At 33.8% G+C, this 17590-nt stretch overlaps 1 protein-coding gene across 2 annotated transcripts in view; it reads left to right on the forward strand.

The window, feature by feature from the left end:
• LOC124369813 (uncharacterized protein C1683.06c-like) overlaps positions 1–17590 on the forward strand; it is a 71637-nt gene that overhangs the window by 39007 nt on the left and 15040 nt on the right. The gene's annotated exons all lie outside the window — the stretch shown is intronic.

A 17590-nucleotide genomic window follows, 5' to 3' on the forward strand; every position in this document is an offset into this window, starting at 1 on the left:
AAATGTTGTTTTAGTAAATTGATCTTTAAATGTTGTTTTAGTACCACCAACAATATAATTTTTTTTTAATACACATATTTGGCTTACACAATTTTTCAATTATATTTTTTATTATTTAACAAGAGTTGATTTACTGAATTTAATAAAGAAAACCAATTATATTAACCTTTGTTATTTGTTTTAAATGATTATTACTGATTATTACATTTAAAAGCTGAAACTACTACACCATCATTGTTTTGTTGTGTTTAGTAAACAATCTTATTTACAGTAAGAAATTTAAGGAATATTGTTTAAACCAGTAAAATTTCTATCTAATAATTAGTTATATTATGGTTATATGTGGTTACATTAGAATAAAAAAATATTGGTATATACTAATAGACATGGTTTCCATTTTAAATAAGCAGTAGCGCATTTTATGTTCAAGCTCTTTACCGTACAAAAACATCTTAACCTTCCTGATTTTCTAGCGGCAAGTGAACTAACTTCAGTGACACTCTTCGAGATGTACATTAAATATAAGTATTGAATTGAATACAGTGCCAATTTAATATCGTATGTAAACCATTGCAGTCCAGTCTTAAATACGAATATCACTAGGACAAATAATATTATTTTAAATGGTTTTGCAAATAAAATAACAAGGTTATTTGGCATCGTAAAGACTGAGTCAAGTACAGAAATGACAGAATACCCGATACTTAAATAGAAAGTTTAGCAAAGAAATAACTGTTTATTTTTACAACAGGCCTACTTTCAATAGAATGGAACAACAGAATAAGATGAGAATGAAAAAAATAGTTTGTTTGAACGGGTGTTGGTTTCTTAATCTACAATGGCCAAACTCATTAACAGACCTTGGCCTGACCATACAATTCTAACTTTACATATAATAATTAGCTTTATTAAAGAATGATGGCAAATTCCGTGTCAGGAATGAATACTGTGCCAAACTCAGGAGAGTGGCACTGACGAGCCTCTCTTAAATACTGACAATCCTGAAAACATCTCACAGAAATAAATCCATAGACAAAAGAACAGAATTAACTGTGCAGAGCCTTATTTAAATACGTGGTACTATGAATCACATTGCCATTACACAGCACTCGGCGTCCTTTCCCTTGCCCTTCATTCACCTTGCCCCCAATGTTCTGGGCTCTACACATATGCTTTGGATTGAAATATCTGGTTCATATGAAATATTACATGTGAAACGGTTTTCTATGAGAACCCCCAAAAAGCAACCACTACCTACTGGATGCAAAATTCTGTATGCACCACTATTAATTAGGCTTGAGAAGTACCATCCTCAGTAGGCCTACTGGCATAGCAACATAGTCAAATTTAACATATTTGTCGTTTACATTGTCTGAATGTGTAGCTTCTAAAGAATTATATAATGTATGTTTTTGATGTGGAAATATGACAGGCATACAGACATAGTTCGTCTTTATATGAATAACAGGAATACTACGTTTCGTGTATTATTATCTGTTCCTTCTCTATGTCCAAACTTTGTGTAAATTATAACGTAAATCATTTAAGGAAGGAAACATATAAAACAAATTGTAAGCAGACCACATACAAAACTGTACGAGCATTTACCAATGACCCAATACCAAATTAGGAAGAACCGTGATACAACATCCACGTACCGCAGTAACGCATGGTGTATGCATTAAAAACAGTAATTTAAGAATGTACATGAAATTCTTGAACGGCATGTTTCACATCGTGATAGCACAACTTAGTAGCTGCATGGCGTCACGGTGCGGCAGTCCTGAAAGTCGAATGAAGACATGGGTTAGTAGAGAGAAATCAATGTATTCGGCTTACTGCAACAAGCGTGTTTCGTGATGGACAGACGATCCAAATGCAACAATAAACTCAGCGAGACTCAGTGCATACTTGCGTGAACTTCTGGTTTCATAAAAGGCGAAAGCCTCTGAAGATCTTGGAAAACACAACTCCAAGTATGCCTACAGCTTGTTTCTCCTATCTCTTATTCTGATCTCCTGGTAACTGTCTGTGTACCTAAATTTTATTGGATAAATTTCCTCCAATTTGTATAACTTCCTTAAGTTATTTAGTCAATTCTTTTATTGGAACTTAAATTCTACTGACTTTAACAAAAGGTTGACTTACAGGTAGTCCTGCTAAACTAATAATAATGATTCTTCAACTACTTTTTATTTTAAAACGTTCTCCTCATACGCATAACGTAGCTACATTGGGAAGGGTTGATTCAATGTAAATGATGAAATTGGGTCCAATTCACTTTCCTTTTAGTGCAGCGAATGGAATCTGATGCTGTTACAGATTTGAATCCAAGATTGATGAGATCCAAAAAAGTGGGCGGCGAAGAAGTTATCAAATACATCTACCCTACAAAATATAGTGCAATCTAGGTGAAGAGGTATCCTTATTGTCTCATCGGGTGCACTTGAGCTTCTTCGTGGCCGACTCTTTTGGATCTCTACAGACGAACGTGAATACAGATTCCAGGAGTCTAGTATGTAATAGCATCAGATTTCAGACGCTGCCTTAAGAGGAAGGTGAATTGGAGCTAAATTCAAAGCTGTCTTCACTCCACTTCATGTGATGATTTTTACTTACCATCAGCTGTTTCCACTATGACTGTTCATAGCGGCACTTCCCTCGCCTATTCCATGCCGTCCTGTACTATGCCGGCTTGCAGGTCAGCCAAATTGGTGCTGAACCGAACAGAGATGTCATGGTTTCCTGCACCTTGTCTTGTCCATGACAACTTAGCTGTTGAGGTGCGTACTTCATGTGTTCCTGCGGTATGTAAGTGTTGGCATGGTTCATCTGAAATAGACAATGTATGCCTGAGCATTTCCCTTACCCCTGTATTTTTCTTCTTCTTTTTTAATTGGACTTTGGTGTGTTTTATACTGTTCACTTTCCTGCATGGCTAGTTAGTTCTCGAAACGTCATATTTATGTTGTCCTAACGATGGCCAATACTAGTAATCCCTTTATTCTTTCAAATAAACCATTGTCAGTAACAAACTACAAACTTAGAAGCTTTCAGGTTGGGTTGTTTAAATATACCAAAATATAACTACAAGAACTAAAAACATTTTGTATTTAATTTTGTATTTTGTGATTAAAATGTCTTACATTTCACTAATGACTTTTTTTATTACTTAATGCGTACTGTAAGTAAGAGAGGTTTGTTAATATAAAGTACTATTGTTCTACATCATTTTAGTGTTTATTTCTCTGAAAATTTATTTTCTAACTTATTATAAAATCATTTATACGATTTAAAGGGAAACAAAAATATAACTTTTCTAATCAAAAAGACCTACGCACTAAACAAAATTATTTTTGCTAAATGGTTTTTAATATAACATTGAAATTGACTTTCCTATGGCATGTCCCACGTTTAAAATCAGACTGTGTATTTAATGGTCTGAAACCTGCTGTAATATCATGGGTTTATGTATTTTATGTAGCGCTACATTAAGAGAAAGTAAACAAGCACAGGTTGTATAATTGCGTTATTTTCAATTTTACAGCTTTATAGTGTCCCTAAGATTTGTTTGTAATTGCTTTATGTCATCCTTGATATCACATTTACTTCATGAGAATGGTTTTTGTTTTAGAAAACTATTTTGTATATCTATCGTGTTCGTGTCGGGTAGTATACGTTTCTCTTGGTCCAAAGAAGAACTCAATTAAATTTGTGTCTGAAGGTTTAAGGACAACAAAATAGAAATCAGATTCTAAAATTTGTACACTAGTGTTTTAAGTAACCATGAATGCAACATATACGAAACAAATTAGTAAACAGAATACGCTGTAAAGGCTGATCATATAACAATTTTCATTAAGTTACTGACAAGTGTGATGAAGCTACTTTGTTGTATTCGTTGGTTTCATAATAAGCTTGAAGTTTAAAGTTACAGTCAGTTTTCTTTCAGAAGTCAGTCATGATATGCAACCCCCAGTGCCAGTCAGCCTCATAACTTTTTGCGCTCCTTACATGAGTACAACATGAACTTTCAACAATTAATAAGCTTGAAAAAAGGACGTTTATAGTTATCGATTATCAATTTTCACTAATACGGGAAAAATGTTAGTAAGTTCGGTAAAACTTCTGTTACGTTCGGTCAAATCCGGTTTATTGGTTGTAGAATTGAAATGATTTTCTTGTAAAACAAATACTTTGAGAGCTCAAACAATAAAGTAAAGCGTAGTTACAGATTGATTTCGGAATAACATATAAAAATATCGAAAACTAAAGATCGATTGGGTTCATATTAGGTAGATCTTTAGAATAAGACATCTCCCAATCGTATGATAAATAAGAGTATAAAACTGTTCTAAAGTCTACCATTGTTCTTATGGGAATAAAGTCCAATTAGCTCTTAAAGCGCGTTTTGACTAAACAGACGAATCTTTATGAAGGTTGTCTCAGAGTACAAAATATTAGAGTCATAATCAGTGATTCGAAGATTCCGAGTCAATTACAGACATTGAACTCACATATCCATTGAAATTTTGAATTTGGGAATCCAATTTTTCTAAAATGTATCATGTGTGCCTCCCGAGGCCCCGGTTGACCCGCCAGTCGAGCCGGTAGAGGAAACAGCTGTCTGTCTGACTGTCAGCACATGTCGGCGCGCCGCGGACTCAGCAGTGGGCAGAATGTGGGAAGTGCGATAGAGACAATTGGGTTAATGCTGACACAATTTATTTTCACTAAATGGATATTGCACTTGACTTGGTTTGACCTTTCGTGGATTGATTGCTGCACCCACACTCCACGTTTTTATAGTCTTCTACTGATTTTTACTGTGATTTCTCCACGATCATATAATACGTGTTTACTCATTTATGTAGCACTAGCTGTTTTCTTGTTGTAGTGACGCGTAAAACCCATCATATTAGTGGTGGTAACAGTTGAAGTAAAATGTAGATTGATATTTATAATAGTGGTTTTATTAAAATAAATAGAAAACACTCCGTTTGTCCATTCACGACCTCCAACATGTTAAAGGTGATGGAGAGTATCTGGAGGACAGCAAAACGTAAAAAATGAAATCATTACCGACCACCCATAACCTGAAAAAGCAAGAACAACCAAACTCCTAATACACAATTTTGTCAAAACATCAATGATTGTGTCGGAAACTTTATAATTTCATAACATCAAAATGATTTCTAAGTGGTGATAAATTACTACGAAGTTTAACTTATATCTTTATTAAATTAGCAACATAATCTACTAACATGATCAATGTGATTTATTAGATAGGTTAATGAAGAAGGATAATTAAGTTACTAGAAAAAAGCGATCTTCATATTTAAGGTACAATAGATGTATCAAATTACGTCATAAATATCAAAAACTGTGCTGAAGGTTACACACTCTCCCTGGCGCGCCGTCCTGCTTTATCCGTTAAAAAGGGGTTATTCCATAATGCATACTCCGTGTAATGTCATGCCCCCCTCGCATTTACAAATTGACATTGGATATATATACAGTGCATGCACATGATAAACCATAAATAAAAATGTAATACAATCATTAAGTGATCAAATTTCCTTAAAAATTAATTCAAATTAACTTAAAAATTGACAAACTAAATGTTTTTTTACGAATACAAACAATTTTGTTATTAATTCAAAACCAATATATTTATACAAGAGGTTTTGGATTTTTCTGAATCAATAGCATTCTATTTGGAAATGGTGTTCAGACAGGGAGCAGTCAAACTCACCAGAAAAATTTTATTGACTTTTCCAGAAGTTATATGCATAACCTGTAAGTTACTGAGTCAAAGCCCTGTTCATAAGATTCGAATGAATTTCTTTTTACACAAACGAAAATTATCAGTTATCTAAATTCCATTTGAACTAACTACTAATATCGATTGGCATGACGACTGCAAGTGGTCTTAGATCCGAGCAAGAGCAACATTTTTGGAACTCTCTAATAAAAGTCCAAAATACCTCCAAGCCATATTTTTATAATGGTTTTCGATCTTATCTGTCTAATCTCATCTGGTAATGGTAATTGTAAGAAATGATGTTACAAATTACGCATTATATAATTATTATGCATCGAATCTTAGTACACAAGAAGCTGGGCTGTATTTACTACAAATTCTAGTCTTTTTGTATTTAAATTTAAACTTATTCCTACACCCTTTCCTTGCGTTCATAAATGCACAAACTCCATTCAAGACTTTGTCATTGAATAATAAAAATAGAATAGCTATCTCTAAATAAACTAATGTTTTATTTTATTTATTTTGTTATTTTTATTTGAATATTCTTCAAAATTGTATGGCAAGCGCCAACTATAACAATAAACCCTAAATTAAACTAATACTAAACTACAGTACGAAGATTTTTTTTATTCATACGGAATGTTCTTCTTTAACGTTAACTCAGTAGTCAGTAAATCTGAAAGTAACAATATTTAAGTATTAATAGTAAAAAAATGTGTGATTGACGTGACTTTTTCAGCAATTAAGTATAAAATTATTTCGTTGTGGCGGTTCTGGTTGAAATACACATTTTTCAAATGTTTTCTTCTTTTACAACAAACAGCTGACTAAAATGGATAGTCAATATTGTTGAGGCTAAGAGCAATGGTTCATAGTGGACTGACATGATATAGACTAGAGATGTAAATCTATATGTCCATTAGAGATGTAAGTCCGGTACTTATTTCCAATGCTACTACGTTCTTATTCAAAAAAGGATTACAGGATATCTCATTGTTTCAACATTTTTATAAACACCTACTAATGTTTGAAGTTGAAAGTTAAAAAATAACTTTACGAGTGGTGTAACGACGACTTACCAAAATCAAAATGACCATTAATAGCACTTATACATATATGTAATGACTTATTTAACAATCGTTTCATGGTCCTATTTTCCAAGGTACTTTTCAACAGTTTTGAAGCCCTCCTAAGTTCTACAAACTTTTACGAAGGGTAGTGCAAATTGTGCCAAAGACTAAAGACCGATTTCAACTTTTGGTAAGGTATTTTAAAAACCTTTCATGACAAAATAATTATATTTTTTAGTTATATATTATTTAATTATCTTATTTTAAAACAACTATTGTGTCATCAATATCAGTTCATAGCAATTTGTTCTCAGCCCAATTCCGTTTTTGATATACCTCCAAAAATCAACAAAACACAATTCATAGTTTTTTAACTGTGTTTTTGAAGGTGGGAAGATTGTGAGGGTAAGATGATTTTTGTCGGAAATTTGTCATCCTATATTGACACAGAAAAATCAGTATCACTTAGTTTAGAGATATTGAGGAAATTAAATGTACCAGGTCCATGAACTCATAGAATCAAGTTACAAGGAAGACTAAACATTGAATGAATTGGGCTAAAATTCCCGTACTAGCAATTATTGAAGTACTAAAACTATGCAGTCAGTATAATTATTTTAAATTAGGGAGTAAAATGAACCGTCAGTAAGAGGGAATGCAAATGATATCTTCATTTTCACCTATTTTAGTAGATACCACGAGTGAGGCCCAAGGACATCACTGGTGATACACTATATTGATTCCACCCAGCACAGAAGCTGTAGCACAATGTGTTTTGCGAAGCCAAGAATTACACAGCGTATATTAGATTATATTATACCTCTATGCTAGTGCATTTGATTTAGGATTGGTCTTAGAAGAAGGTCGTTTTGAAGAAAAACCTTAGATATCATGGGTGATACCCATATTCACAGCTTTTTACATTTGCAACTCAGACAGAGCCGCAGCTAGAGGGGGGCAGGTGGGTCGTTTGTCCCGGGCGGTAAAATTATATAGAAGGCCGAACAACTATTGTTTACGCATAATTTAGGCAGTCTACACGCGAATCGCTTTACTATCCGATCAAAAATACAGAAACCCGTGTTTAAACGTTAATCACAAAATAACTAGTATAACTACAGTTACAGGAGTTCATTTTACTCGTAATTTAGATTGTTTATTTCTTCATTTATATGTACTAAACTTATGTAAGTAAGGACGAAAAGGTAACTGTTATTTATGGTTTCTAACCAAACTGTAACTTTCAAAAATTAGTAACTCTGAAACGTCAGATCCCATTAAGAAACATGTTGACACAAATTAGGAACAAGTGTACTGTTCTTAGTATATAATTTTGGACTTATATGAAAAACGTTTGCTATTAAATTACAATCCTAACTTTTACTCTTGACTGTTCAGTTACAAATAGTCGGCATTGATCACGTAAAATGGAGCTCTAAAAATTATAATGTTGGGCTTGTAATTTTGTAAATTACTATTTAAAACGTTTAATTTTAAACACAGACGTAATTGAAAGAAGTTTTGTTAGTTTACCGCGGCCGATGTCTGCTCATTTTGAAGTTACTAATCGCCAGATTACCGTAGCAACACAGCATGGTCAATTTAAAATAAGACGACAAAATCCATTTTTTAAGTTCAACACTGATTCTTTAACCTGTCAAGATGAGTTTCAAAAGTCATACTCCTGTCTTTATACAAATTTTGATTGTAATTGTAAAATATCAACATGTAGATGTTACGAGAAACTTTAAATACTTTATACATATTTAAAATTAAAGAATAAAATTTAGAAAAATAACTTGGATTTAATTCTTAATGTAACTTGAAATTTGTAATCTTAATTATAAATATATTTTAAAATTGACATAACATTAAAATTGGTTTGTTTCGATCTTTTGACAAGAAGAAGTCCTAAAAGCATCTTTGCGTTTGCTTCCGTAGTGACACGACATTAAGGACGGGTAAGAGGAGACCAGCTCTGTACCAGCCTTGCCAGTAAAAGTGAGGCAAGGTAGCTCGCTCTTATGTCCAGGCTGGTAACTGGTAACACTTAAGGAGCCCCACCAACTCTAAAAGTTATCCTCGGCAATAGACTAGACCTGTCGATCTTCTCTTGCATCCAGTAGCTCGACATTTACGGTTAATGATGTGTCGCTACTGGACATTGTCCTTATTTAAGTGACACATAGGTTTTGCTGTACCGAGTGTGGGTTCAATTGAAAAGTATAAGCCGACCAGAAGTGAACCCTCCTGGAGACATGTACGTTGATAGATTGTATATGTCTTATTAAAACAACATTATTTTTTTGCTGAGCGTTAGTAAAGCAGAGCGTTACTCGAGGGGCTGAAAAAATGGAATTTCTCTCTATCAATCTGTATGTCTATCAGACCGCATGCATCTTGAAAACGAACTGACGTTGAATATTTCATGAAGTTTCATTTTAATGTTAGCAACACTGAGTTCATGATGGTGGCTATCAGTCCATGTGATTTGACTGAGGTTAGCGAATATTTTTACATTGGTCTTATGGTAACCATGATGGCAAAGAGAAAATAGCAGAATAAATATAATTACGAACAAACTGTATCATGTGAGATTTTATATGTGACTCAGGGAAGTATTAAAATTTATCGTTCAAACCATTAAAATCTGTCACAGAAGGAGTTGCCTACTCGTTGTTTGTTAGAGCAAAGAATGTATGGTCAGATAAAGATGGACTGAAAGGGGAAATTAAGAAACGTTAGTCCGATCACAGACTGAACGAATACTCTGTCAATTATGAACAATTACAACATAAACAGATTCGTCACTTGGTCAGAAAAATAGAATATAGATGTGTCCGGCAAAATGAGAAGAGTAGGTAGAGTGATTTGCAACAACCAATTTTAAAACACACAACAACCTTAGACAAATTCTCGTACAAACACGTTGAAATTAGGCCACTTTGGTTCCCAAAACTGGAAAGTTATTGAGTGTAGACCTATTATGTCCTGTATTCTTTAGTTCAGTTCATAATAATTAGTGTTTGTTTTATTAAGTTCACGCTTAAAAATAGTGTGTATAGAGATACCAACAATATTTTGTGATTCCTGACTTACGCATGTCAGGAATTACATGTTTATAATGAACTAACCATAACGTTTTAGTATGGTTAGTTCATTCTAAACAAAATTGATGTTATGTGTTAGGTTAGTTATCCACCTGGAAGAGATCAGATTGCAGATCTTGAAACATAGTGTACCTGATTTTTCTGTATTACTGAAATGCCTGAAACTCCCAAGAGACTTTCGAAAAACAATTAGGATAGTTTTAAGTAATATTACCTTCATATGTATAATGGGACACCTCATTCAGCATGTGTGAGTAAAAATAAAATCGAAGTTGGAGTTGGTGATTTGGACCTTAGCACATTTCAATTCAGGCATCCGATTCTTAATACAGTCTCACATCGATTTCGAACAATTTCAAGTTATAAACGCTGATGACTGAATAGCAGTATGTTGGTACAGTGAATAATATCCCGTTATAAATGATTGAATTTGCTAGTTCAACTTAATTCCAACAATCACGTAATTTCTATAAATACAACTCACACGAGGGCTGACATGAAATAAAGACTTGAGGAGATGTTTCCTAAAAACAAAATAAGAGGTATATGTGTCTTGTGTAACTTTGTAAAATGTTGGAATTTTAAGGTTTGGAAAATGGCTTATTTTTATTTCACCAACATTTCCTCATGAATAGACTTATGCATGATTTAATGAGCAGGCCTTATGAATAGACCATATTTTGTGGTAAACCTTCTAAAAACATTTGAAATAGTCTTTAGACTTCGAAAAAATAAACAAGATACCTTCAGTAACTGAAGATTACTATTAAACCACTTCTACATCCTCGGGGTCACCGTCTATGAAAAATTCAAATTTGGCTTTGCTCTGGGTAGGGAAGTCCATGGGTATGGTAAGAGATTAAAGAACATTTTTAGAATTCAAAAATACCGAACAGCTATAAAATTTACCTTTAAAACCCTATCTATCAAGTTGGTATCAGGTTCTTCCATGGCTTTTCTAAGTATATGAGAAATTTGAAAATAAAAATAATTATCGATCTCATCTAACCCAATCTTTGCAATCTTTTTATTCATTGGAAGAGTTCAGAAATCAGAAATCAGAAAATTTATTTGTCATTTAACACCAGAAACAGTGCAATAGACATCGTCACAGCCTAAGTTATGATTAATACCTTTTCGTATAAAATACAATGACTAGACTACTTTAAAAAACACAACATGTAGCAATAAAACTTTAAGAGACACATAACATATACACTTAAAAAATAACATCAATGTCAGGCATATTAAAAAATTCTTGTACATGATAAAATGGGTTTTCTTTTATAACCAGGCATATAACACTCTTTTAAATATACTTATAGGCACAGATCGGGCACTAGAAGGTAATCTATTAAAAATTTGATGCTTATAACTTTATGTGATGCTTGAGTTTTTGCTAACCTAACATATGGTAAATCTAACAGTGCATTAAATCTAGTATGGTAATGATGAAATTCATTCCTCGTGTAATAGTCCTGCAAGTTATTCTTAACATTACATAAACAAACAAATATATACAGATTTATCACAGTAAGAATACCTTCTTGAACAAAAAGAGGTTTGCAATGTGCCCTATAAGGAGAGTTTGTTAAAATTCTTAAAGCTTTCTTTTGTAGAATTAAGATTCTCTGTACATCACTGCAGTTTCCCCAAAGAATAATACCATAAGAAATTATACTATTAAAAAAAGCATAGTATGCATTAATTACATATTGTTTTGGGACAAGCTTTCTAATTTGTCTAAGTAAATAAATTACTCTGGAGAGCATTGACAGAAACATTATTTACATGGGCATTCCAAGCTAATTTAGAATCTAAGGTTATACCTAATAATTTGACACTATCATAATCTTAAAGCCTAAGTCAGTTTCACGATTACATAAACTAAAAAAATTATAGATTGAGTCTTAGACTGGTTTAGCATAAGACCGTTAGACTGAAACCAAATGGAACTTCTCAGTAATATAATTATCCATTTATACCAGATAGCATCTCTAGCTTGTTTCTACAGAAAAAAAGTTGAGTCATCGGCAAATACAACAGAATTACAATTAACATTTACAGGCAAATCATTTATATGTACAAGAACAAAAAAGGGCCCAAGACCGATCCCTGTGGTACTCCGCAATTTTATATCTACTATTTCAGACAGTTTGCTGCCAATACAAACTCTCTGAGTGCGACTGCTTAAAAAAAGACTGAAAAAGATTTAGGCTCCACACCACTTATGCCGTAATAATGTAATTTTTTGAGAAGAGTCTCGTGTGGAACACAGTCAAACGCCTTTGTGAGATCGCACAGGGTTGCTAAAGTGCTACAGTGAGTTTCAAAAACCCTCCAATACAGATACCACAAGACCCTCCACTGCATCCACAGTTGACCTACCTTCTCGAAAACCAAATTGAGAATTTGAAAAAGAGAGTGCAACTCAAAAAAATCACTCACCTGGTGCTTCATCACTGTTTTCTAACATTTTTGAAAAAATTGGCACAACAGAAATCGGTCTGTAGCTACTAGGAGATGACCTTTCACCCTTCTTAAATATATGGACCACCTTAGAAAACTTTTTAGAGCTTGAGGAAAAAACACCTTTAACCAGACAATCGTTGACACAAGTTGTTAGGGGCTCCACAACACACGGTAACACTTTTCTTTAAACAGGCCACCACTGATATCATAGATATCTTTACACTGCTCTTTTTTATGCTATTAATGAGAGATAAGACATTTTCACTTGACACAAGCTTCCATTTATAGATGACATCAGGCTGAGGGTGGTTTGAGAGAAGATCCAAGGACGCATCAACTGAGGACTCAATCTCATCTTGTATTGCAGCTACAGCATCGATGAAATAGTTGTTGAACTCATCTGGTGATATATCATGCTGAGCAGATGGTGATGAAGTGCCTCTTGCTGCATTCACAACCTTCCAAGCAGCTTTGCATTTATTGGAAGAAGCATTTATATAGCTAGCATTGGCCTCCAGCTTTGCCTTTTTAATCTCCCTTTTATATATATTTTTTGCTTCGGTATATAGTCTCTTTGTTTCATCCCTGAATATGACCATACCTACAAGACCACAAGTAATTCACATGTAAATTGAGTACATCTTCTTTAAGTTTTTGATGAAGCTGTGAAAACCATGTAACATGCTTACGTCTTGATGTTTGTTGAGCCCTCTTTTCTATATAAGTCCTAAAAGGAAAGCATTTATCCATACCTTCCAGGAAATATGAAATAAAGTATCAAACAGGCAATCATCAGAGGAGTTGGCAAAACACAGTATTCCAGTCAACATCAGCAAGAAACTGATTAAATTCAATAATGTTTCTTTCAGCAAAAACAGCGTTTTAAACAGTACGTCGGTTTTTTGTACCTTCTGAAAATAGAGGGAGAATTTAGCCTAAAAAGTAATGTCCAAGGCACAAGTGGTCAGAGTAATGGAGGTTCTTAATACTTTGGTGGAAATGTAGCCCCTACTTATATTTGTTATTGCATTATCTAAGCATGCCAATCCTCGAGTTGGTTCGTTATTTAAATAATGACAGTCAGCTGATCGTAAAAACATTCAAAAACTGTAAGGTAAAAATATCAGTTGTCATTGACATCAATATTATAATCCCACAAACAATAATAGGAAGATTGTATTTTAGCAGTGAAAATAGAAGTTTGTCAAAGTTATCTAGGAAAATACTGTGATCTCCATCAGGTGTGCGGTAAACAGAGATTAAATACATTTTTTGGTGGATGTTTTATAATAGCAGCAACTACTTCAAAGTGGCACTCACAACAGAGATTAGAGACATCTAACACTTGAAATACTATTTCATTTTTCAGGTAGATTGCAACACCACCTCTGATTTGCTTTGTCCTACAAAAACATTGTAATTACAATTATACCTTCCAGGACAGCTAAATCTTGATTTTGGAGATTACACCAGTGTTCACAAAAACAGAGAGCAAGATAATTGTTTATAGACAAAATAAGCTCCAATTCGGGTAGTTTGTCCAGTAGGGACTGGGTGTTAGCCGACAATAGCCTGACGTTTTGGACTGTAGGCCTAGGCCTAGGCTCAAGAGTATATTTCAAGGATATCTGAGTCGTTCACGTCATGTTGAACTAGGCCTAGTCTTGGTTTTGTGACATTGGATTTTTTCCTAAAAAACCACCAACTTTTAGGCTTTCGATTTAATTTGAACATTTTCACCAAGGCTCCTTGGGGCCACACATCAGGCTTTAAAGCATTTTCCACTTCACACTCAGGCAGTCCAATCTTGAAGGATTTGTAAGTGTCATAATTGGTTTTTCCATTCGGTACAGACTATATCTTGACTAAAAACAATCTCTCAAGAAAACTACTAAATCTTCTTTTTCCACTTCAGGCGAAAAGTCTAGAGATGAATAGCCACTTCATTTGTCAACTGCTTTTATTTTTCGGGAAACATTTGTCCCATAATTGGAATATGCCTTGAAACTTTAGACTTCTTAATTCCACCAACCTTCTTGGCCATATTTCTATTGTACCTTGGTTCTTGAAACTCACGTTCACTACGTTCCATATTTGAGGTTATGTGTTTTCCTCCATGACTTTGTTGTTGTTCCATAAGATCATCAGAGTTTAACTGCTTCGTCTGCTTCTGACCCAGAACCACCGTTTCCACCGTGACGAGCCACCGGTATGAGGGAAAACATCTGTTTGTTGAGCAACTTTTTTTACTTGTCTTGCTGGTTGAAGACGTTTACCGCCATGTTGCACTGCTGATGTCAATTGAGCATCTGTGTCCAATTCATCTGACTGATCAAGCACACTGAATTTTATTACTTAGTTTTTATAAAAGATTCTTTATTATGATTTTTAGCAGCATTTATATTAGATTTTAGCTGAGCAGCATAAGTCAGTTGGTTTTCACGGGTCAGAAGGTCGGGCAATTGCCTCCTCATGACTAACCAATGCAGCAGCTTTCAGATTCACATTGTCATATTTCAGAGTGTCCAATTATATCACTTAAATCCTTGTGATTGTTTGTCAGATTAAATATTTGATCCGTTAACAGTTTGATGTGATCAAAAACATTGTCGAAAGTTAGAGTCATCTTCATACAGACTTGTCAAAGCAGTTGCAGAGTCAGCGTTAGGCTTACTTACGTTTTCAGAAATCAGACGATGTAGCCAGCCGGCACATTTCACATTTCCAGAAAACTTTACCTTTGAGTTCACACAAAAAATTTATACTCTTGATCCGATATCCCAACACACAGAAATGTGAAACCACGTTTTACATTTATCACAACTAACTCCACTACTATTTTTGGAGACAATTTTTCAGGCAGCCTCCACACTTTGAATGCTTACCAGGCGCCATCTTGCCGCTGACTCTAGTTGGATGAAACTAATATCTACAATGAGTCAACACTCAGTGAGAAACTTCTCACAAAAATTTGTAAATAAACACAATGGATAAGGTTGATAAGCAGTATAGATGATAACTGATAATCTGTTGAATCTAGTTAATCAGTAGCAGTTCATGGTTCTAAGTTATCAGTAGCAGCTCACAACCAGGTCCAAAGGTGAGCACTGCCTTATCTATAGAGAGGTCCCTCCTTATCTCTGTCCATCTAATCTTTGCTTGCAAATAATATACCAATATTTTCAGAAACTTATTGTGAAAAAAATAAAAATGTGAGATATTACCTTGATGTTGTGAAAGCTGTTTATTTGTAAACTGTACCTGGTGACAAACTGAACAATGAGGTGTACATTTCATTTACAATTTCTTTAAAAAAACTAATGAAATTTCTTAAAAAATCAGAGAGCACAACATGAACACAAAACACCACCTGTAGACTATTCCTTATCTCTCATGGATAGTCATTGGGAGAAATAAGTTTATTTACTAACTCTGTAGCAAATGCTATTGAACTATTGACTGCTCAGTAGCTGTTGGCTGTTCTGTTGTTGTGTACAATGGAAACATTTTCCGCTACAATAATCATATTCAGGTTGATTTAAACTTGCACCTAGTGTAAAATAATTACTGTCAAGCTTTGTTAGTGTCTATCGTCATCAAGTATGGGAAGAATACAGAACTCCATTCTTATAATTTTTTTGTTTATACATGTAGACTTTTCAACTTTTAAAAGCTATCCGGTACAATTTGATGTGTTTTAGGGTTTCACTGCCAGTTTCTAAATTAAAGAAAATAGACTTAATGCCCGTGAACTTGTTTATGAGTATGATGGTTATGATGGTAACACTTTTGGAAAATAAATTACAAATATTTCATTCAGTAACGTAAACGTTGGCATACCTGCTTCAAGCACGGCTGAGAGCAATCAGGTGATTGTTAACCTCAACTGCTTTATATGATTTGTGATTTCTGCACTGTTTTTTTCCTAAATTGACGAGGCAATTTGGCATGTCAATTTGGCGTACGTCAACACTCGTAAAAATAAAATAATTACACCTGAAGAAGTGAGTAAACATGATTTATTTTGATTAGAAATTATTTTTTGTCAGAGTAGTTGTATTTTTTCCAAATATGTCGTTTCATAACTACGAAACCAATAATTATGTAACCAATGAAACGCATTTTGATCTAGGCTATGTTATACCAATTCGTGAACCATGAATACTAATAATTCACTGCAATAAAGCATGCAAAAGTACATTTTAGGTTTATAATAATGGATGTGGGTATCACTACACTTGTAATTGATCTAAGCCTAAATGTCCACCTAGTCCAGTGTAGGGCTAGGCTATTTGATGTCAATATTCAAACATAATAATACTTGATTTGGAACACACTGTATAAAAAGACCTTTAAGTATAGTGTTCTATTTTAAGATCTTTTATTTCTGAACTAAATTTTAAAAAGTATATTACACAAGAGGCTATAGGCTACCTGGAGCAGTTGGTAAACATGGCATATTATGAATTTAGATTTGCTCTGTGACATGAATTGTTGTATTTTACTTAATATGTAATAACTATATTAATTAAACCAATTTTTATTTCTATGATTATAAACTGTTAATTAAAATTTTAAAAACAATCCTCGGCTAGGAGTTGACTCATTTTCTGTGATCCATTGTTTGTATTTTACAGATTGTTCCTGTCCCCGTTAGTATGCACCCTTTCCTCAAAGGGAGGGGGGAGCTTCACATTTGTATACATTTTCATTTCAAGAGAACAAGTGTTTGTACCCTTATACCCCTTGTCATCACATTTGTAGGAAAATTTGTTTGGGGGTTTTTCTAGAAAATAGACATTAAAACACGTTTTAGGAAAAATGTTGTCAAAACCAGATGTTGTAAAATCTGTGTCCTACATTGGTCATAGGATCAAACCTGCAACATTTAGAAAAATTGATCATAGGTAATGGGCTAACACCCAGAATCTGGGAATCACCCTCACAACCTACCAACCTCGTTAAGTCTTTCTGGAAAATGAAATGGGTTACTCATTTCATTGATACGCATTGAGTAGATCTGGTATTGCAAATAAATATACCCATTATTGTCATATTTAGATTAAAAGTAAAAATAATAACTAATTTTTTTTGAAATTGTGTTTTGATAAAATTATTTATATAACTATTGAGATTTGAGTTCCAGTAAAATGGATAGGTCTAAATCTGAA

This window comes from Homalodisca vitripennis, chromosome X (assembly GCF_021130785.1).
Source record: "Homalodisca vitripennis isolate AUS2020 chromosome X, UT_GWSS_2.1, whole genome shotgun sequence".
NCBI classification, from domain to species: domain Eukaryota; kingdom Metazoa; phylum Arthropoda; class Insecta; order Hemiptera; family Cicadellidae; genus Homalodisca; species Homalodisca vitripennis.